Here is a 6357-nt window from a genome sequence, read left to right on the forward strand (position 1 = left end):
GATGTACTAACTATTTTTTATGATTAGTTCATTGTTCAAAATTTTATTCTTGGCATTTTTATCACGTGCTTAGTTATATATATGTTTCCGCAGACACAAATTTAATAGTACTCATTGTTTTCGTGTAGGCATGGATAGATTTGCTAAGGTTGTGCTAGATTGGTAGGTATTCGTTTGCATATATAGCGATTTTTGTGCTGCAGGTGATTTTGTTTTAACTTGGTATAAATATTTAAAGCGTATTTTTATATTGCACACATCCGTTAAGACTTTATTGTTAGTTTTTTGTTTCGATGGTCATTTGATTTAGTTAAGTTAAGACACGTGTGCTCAATCTAAATAGGTTTGTTCATAGTGTAGTAGTTTTGGTCGTTTTGGGTACCACCGCTCATTGGTTGTGCTGTGTATCAAATGCTAATTGTACCTTCCCTTTTATGTAGTCTTCTCTACCTAGTAGTTTTTCTGTGTGTTGTTTTTGGAAAAGTTCATTTTTTTTCTGCTGTTAGAATATTGTGGGATTTAGCCAAACAGGTTGACGCAGATGGACATAGCGACCACACACATCTTTCCTACACACCCTAAAAAGAAACCTTATTTCCCATTCACGCTTTCACATTGACACATCTTGCTCTTGCTCTTCCCCTTGCCTGATCCCCTTTCTCACTCCAAAATTGCTGCCGCCGGTAGCTCCCATCAGCTTGATTCCTTGATTCAGTGCCTTGAGCTTGCTCGTCCTCACCTACAGCCAGCCCCGCAGCTTGATTCATTTGTGCAGCCATAGGGTGACCTTCGACGGCGGCTGGTTTGTCTCCTGATCTCCTCGTACGCCTCCTCGGTCTCCTCCTAGGCTGGTAAATGGCGATGGAGAGGTAGCAGGGCCCAAGGTGTAGCTGCGCAAGGGAGGAGGTGAGATCATCAATCTGCACGATGTTGTTGCTGTCTATGTCCGTGCAGGTGATGTTGGCGTGGATTTCGTCTCCAACAGCTGCTTTGATCCATCTTTAGTATGAGGATGGTGGAGATGTTTTCTGCCCCTAGAGCGCCGGCCAGACGCATCCTCCACATCGGCAACATTCTTCGAAGTTTGAAGGTCCCCTTTTTCCTTTTCCTGGCTGTCATATTTATTTTTCATAACCCCTTCCTTTGTGTGATTGAACTAATATAACGTAATTAAGGAAATGCCTCTTAGTGAAAAATGTTGAAATCTTGGAAAAACATGTGATTATTTTTTAAGGTCTCTATAAGTGTTAATTAGATAGATTTCAATTAGTGAGGGAAATTGAAAAGAAATTTAAGTATATGTCTGCGCACACATGGTAACTCAATCAGCGGCGCTTTTGGCATCGGCATGCATGTAAGCGATGCGCTTGCTTCTATCTTGCGTACTGTGAGGTCCGTAGGGGCGTTGTCATCCCCAAGTTCCAACTCGGACACGACATCACAGTCCAAAATGAGGCAGCCCAAAAATTTTGTCTTCGTCATCGACAAAGGCAGCATGGCTTGGTCATCGAATATTTTCACCCGCATGTCTTCAGATGACTAATACCTACCAAAATAAAGTTTTAAACTGTAGGATAAACTAACCTGACATATGTACGCCAGTCTACATGATGTATAGCTTATTGTGGAAACATGCACTAAATATACTTTGATTAATGTCATGTGCCTATTAAAGTGAGAAGCATGCACGGTTCGGAATCTGAAAATAAAACATGGATTGGTACCCATCAATAGACTTCTTATAGAACAGAATTGACCACAACCATATGGATGTACATGGAAAATAACATACCATCTCTTTGAAATAGCAATATTTATTGGAAATTTACATTTGGTGCACTCTAATGAGCCAATAAGAGTTGTGAAAATCTGTATATAGCACACTTTTCAAACTCTAATGCAAGGTGGTAACAATCATTTAATATTTAACATTTATGGGAATGTTAGAAACGAAAATGGAAGATAATATTGCGCAAGTCTAGACTATGCATCCCTCCAAATAAAGGAAAGATCGTGGGCACAACTTCTGAATGCATAGGTGTATATTTCCAGTTTTTATGAGCTGTAAAACCGCAAATACTAACAATTTTTATTTTAGCTATAACTGAATTTTCTTTGTCACTGAATTTCTTTTATGATCTGAATCTCTAGTTGAGAAAAGTTCACTGAAGTTACGAAAAACATTGCATTATGTCAGCCATTTCATATTGAATGCTTATGCCAAAAGAAGTGTTTTATAGCCACGTACATGTACCTATCGTGAAGTTAAGGTGGATCGTAGATCTTTGGGGTTTGATCACCATGGACGTTACAAAAAAAAAGCAAGGGATTGGGATTCCACTGTTGCATTTCTAACACCAATAGACTTTTAATACTACACTATGAAAAACATATGTACCATATTTAGAACTGAAACCCTTATAGTAGATTGTATTTTTCTGTGGAGTGCCTTGTCTTCTCGTTGCTACATCTGAAAGGAGTTTCAAAATATATCAGTTACTATTAAACAATGCAATCAGTTCCAAACAGCGAACATGCATCATACTACCTCCGATCCATAAAAAGTGTCGCGGTTTTGAACTAAACCCAGTTCAAAACTGCGACACCTATTTTGGATCGGAGGGAGTAGTAGTTTATAGGAGTAAACTTGCAAATATGACCACTTTGCCTCACTATATAGATGTTGAATCAAGAAATGCTGCAATTGACATGAGCTTAAACATATATGCTCACCTCCAGGAACAAAGTCAGGTGTGTGTGTGTGTGTGTGTGTATTCTAGTGTATAGTTACAGGAAAAATAACTTGGGCATACCTTTTAGAAAGGAGTGGATAAAGTGCTTCGATTGCCCAGAGTTGGCATCTAAACAGGAAAAAAATGGATGGATAATTTTATATCTAGTAAATAAAAGAACTTTGCAACATTCCTAGACATCTAACATTTATAGACTTTTTAGTCACTATGCCCAATCGCCAAGATATATCATCTTTCACAACCAAGCTTTAGCCAATGCAAATAGAGCATCATTAACATGGACCGATCCAATAAATAGATAATTGATCTTTTAATAAATGTACTTAAGGAGGGCAGCCCAGTTTTTACATTAATGTAATTATCTCTGAATGCATAATTTGATATTTCCATATTAAATCAATTATGATTTAGAAGGTAGATCCAGGTAAATATGCGACCACATAACACCTTGTGAAAAGATCATCATTTTGAAGATTTACCAACATAAAGCCATCACTGTATTGCAGCATACACAGGGGGAAATTAATAGAATAGTTACCTTGTCTGATCCAGAACATATGTAAAGTAGCCAACCCTTGCACACCCTTCCTTATAAATAATCTGGAGAATAAAAATTGCTATTGAAACCGTGCTGGTATAAATCAAGTGCAGCCCTGTGTTTTGGCGCCAACAATGTTCATTGTGTTACAGTGCATGGATTGAAAAGGCCTGAAAGTGTTTTCTAGTTTTACAGTATTAGCAATTGATTCTTGATTGATGCTATGTGTTCCTACAGAAAATTCGCTGTTAGAATTGAAGCACTGATACTAACAATTTGACGAACACTTGCAGTGTGTTGCCCTACAGCAAGAAATGAGGCACATAACTGGGAACGATTGGACGTGGGGAGAGAAGAAATGTTACCTTGTTGTTGACCGAAAACAGTAGTAAAGCTCCAACCTCTAGGTAAATATCGTCCTTGACGAAGAGGTCGAATTCTGGCCACTTATAGGGTCTGTGTATGGTGTGTATCTCAAGTCCCAACTCTCACCTGATTGGTCTTCTAATCTCCCTCTAGCTGGCTGACAGGAGATTTCATATGTTAACAACAATGCTCCAAGAGCAATCCAACCATCCAAGGCATATGGTTTTGGAGATTAGCAGTTTGCAAATACGGAAGGAAAAATACCTTATAGCAGCTAGCTGTGGGGTGAAAGCAGATGTGGTTTTGGAGCAGCAGTTTGCAAATACGGAAGGAAAAATACCTTATAGTAGCTAGCTGTGGGGTCAAAGTAGATTGCAATTTGATTTTAATTTTTTTGATTCAGTTATGTTTGCACGTGGCTGTACCACATCAAAGCTGATTGAACCTACCTAATATCGTGGCAATTCTTTGGCCCTATTTTGTCCTGTAGCTGAGCGAATATCGATATTCTTTTCCCTGGCGGCCATACATGCCTAGTATCTCTTGTGTATTCATTGATTAATTTTTGTTGAGCGTCCTGGCTACCAATCTGTCCTGCTTAGTAGTTGATCCTATTAATAAGGGACAAAATAAAAGTAACAGTGCAGGGAAGAACAATAGCATACCTAGTCATCAAGGCCGGATTGCTGTATGCACACTGGGCGGCAGAGAGAGAACGGCATGGGGAGGGCATGGATTAATTACTATTCTTTTTTAGGGAATATAGATATTCTTCTGTTAGGATAGTGAAGAGATTTGGATGTGAGGTTGTTTTTATAGTGTAAAGATATGGTAAGTGAGATATGTACGTGATGGATGTGAGGTTCCTTTTTTAAGTGAACAGATATGGACGTGAGATATGTACTTGAGATTGTTTTTTTTTTGTTTGGAAAAGGTGAATTGTTATTCAGTTTTTTTAGTGGATTGGTAGGATATGTAATGGCAAAGGTGGGTAATTAATTGTCCTTTGGTTAGATCGGACGACTGTAATTTTTTTGTCTATTAAAATAAATGGCCAGATGTTTCTAATTTTTATGGTAATTTCTAGCATAATTCTATTTTTTTTAGCCCGTAAAGTACTTTTTATATATAATAGATGCCCTGCATGGAGCTACTCTAGCTAATTGCTCCCACTTTCAATATGTATCTAGATTAAGACTTACAGTCATCTGAATCGGTGTCAAAGCTTGCATCGGTGTAACCTTTTACGACAAACTCTTTATCACCTCCATAACCGAGAAACATTTCCTTAGTCCACAATGATCTACTCCTGGATCACTATTGTACCCCATTGCCAAACTCATGGCAAGGCACACAATAGGTGTGGTACACAACATGGCATACTTTATATATAGAATCTATGGCTGAGGCATAGGGAATGACTTTCATTCTCTTTTCTATCTTCTGTTGTGGTCGGGCTTTGAGTCTTACTCAACTTCACACATTACAATACAGGCTAGAACTCCTTCTTTGACTGATCCAATTTGAACTTCAAAATCTTGTCAAGGTATGTACTTTGTGAAAGTCCTATTAAGCGTCTCGATCTATCCCTATAGATCTTGATGCCTAATATATAAGCAGCTTCACCGAGGTCTTTCATTGAAAAATCCTTATTCAAGTATCCTTTTATGCTATCCAGAAATTCTATATCATTTCCAATCAATAACATGTCATCCACATATAATATTAGAAATACTACAGAGGTCCCACTCACTTTCTTGTAAATACAGACTTCACCGAAAGTCTGTATAAAAGCCATATGCTTTGATCACCTCATCAAAGCGTATATTCCAACCCTGAGATGCTTGCACCAATCCATAGATGGATCACTGGAGCTTGCACACTTTGTTAACACCTTTAGGATCGACAAAACCTTCTGGTTGCATCATATACAACTCTTCTTTAAGAAATCCATTAAGGAATGCAGTTTTGACGTCCATTTGCCAGATTTCATGATCATAAAATGCGACAATTGCTAACATGATTCGGACGGACTTAAGCATCGCTACGGGTGAGAAAGTCTCATCGTAGTCAAACCATTAAACTTTGTTGAAAACCTTTTGCGACAAGTCGAGCTTTGTAGACAGTAACATTACCATCAGCGTTAGTCTTCTTCTTGAAGATCCATTTATTCTCTATGGCTTGCCGATCATCGGGCAAGTCCACCAAAGTCCACACTTTGTTCTCATACATGGATCCTATCTCAGATGTCATGGCCTCAAGCCATCTGTCGGAATCTGGGATCATCATAGCTTCTTCATAGTTCGTAGGTTCGCCTTGGTCTAGTAACATGACTTCCAGGACAGGATTACCGTACCACTCTCGTGCGGATCATGCTCTAGTCGACCTACGAAGTTCTGTAGTAACTTGATCTGAAGTTTCATGATCATCATCATTAGCTTCCTCTCTAGTTGGTGTAGGCATCACGGGAACGGTTTTCTCTAATGTAATACTTTCCAATTCGAGATAAGGTACAATTACCTCATCAAGTTCTACTTTCATCCCACTCACTTCTTTGAAAGAAATCCTTCTCTAGAAAGGACCCATTCTTAGCAACAAAGATCTTGCCATCGGATCTATGGTAGAAGGTGTACCCAATTGTTTCCTTAGGGTATCCTATGAAGACGCACTTCTCCGATTTGGGTTTGAGCTTATCAGGCT

At 38.7% G+C, this 6357-nt stretch overlaps 1 long non-coding RNA gene across 1 annotated transcript; it reads left to right on the forward strand.

Moving 5' to 3' along the window:
• The first annotated feature begins 547 nt into the window (after positions 1-547).
• On the forward strand, positions 548-4229 carry LOC109738137 (uncharacterized). The gene is made up of 3 exons (XR_002226775.4): positions 548-1090; positions 3585-3698; positions 3811-4229. It is a non-coding gene; the product is annotated as an uncharacterized lncRNA (long non-coding RNA).
• Positions 4230-6357: the final 2128 nt, after the last annotated feature.

Source organism: Aegilops tauschii, chromosome 1 (genome assembly GCF_002575655.3).
Source record: "Aegilops tauschii subsp. strangulata cultivar AL8/78 chromosome 1, Aet v6.0, whole genome shotgun sequence".
NCBI lineage: Eukaryota > Viridiplantae > Streptophyta > Magnoliopsida > Poales > Poaceae > Aegilops > Aegilops tauschii.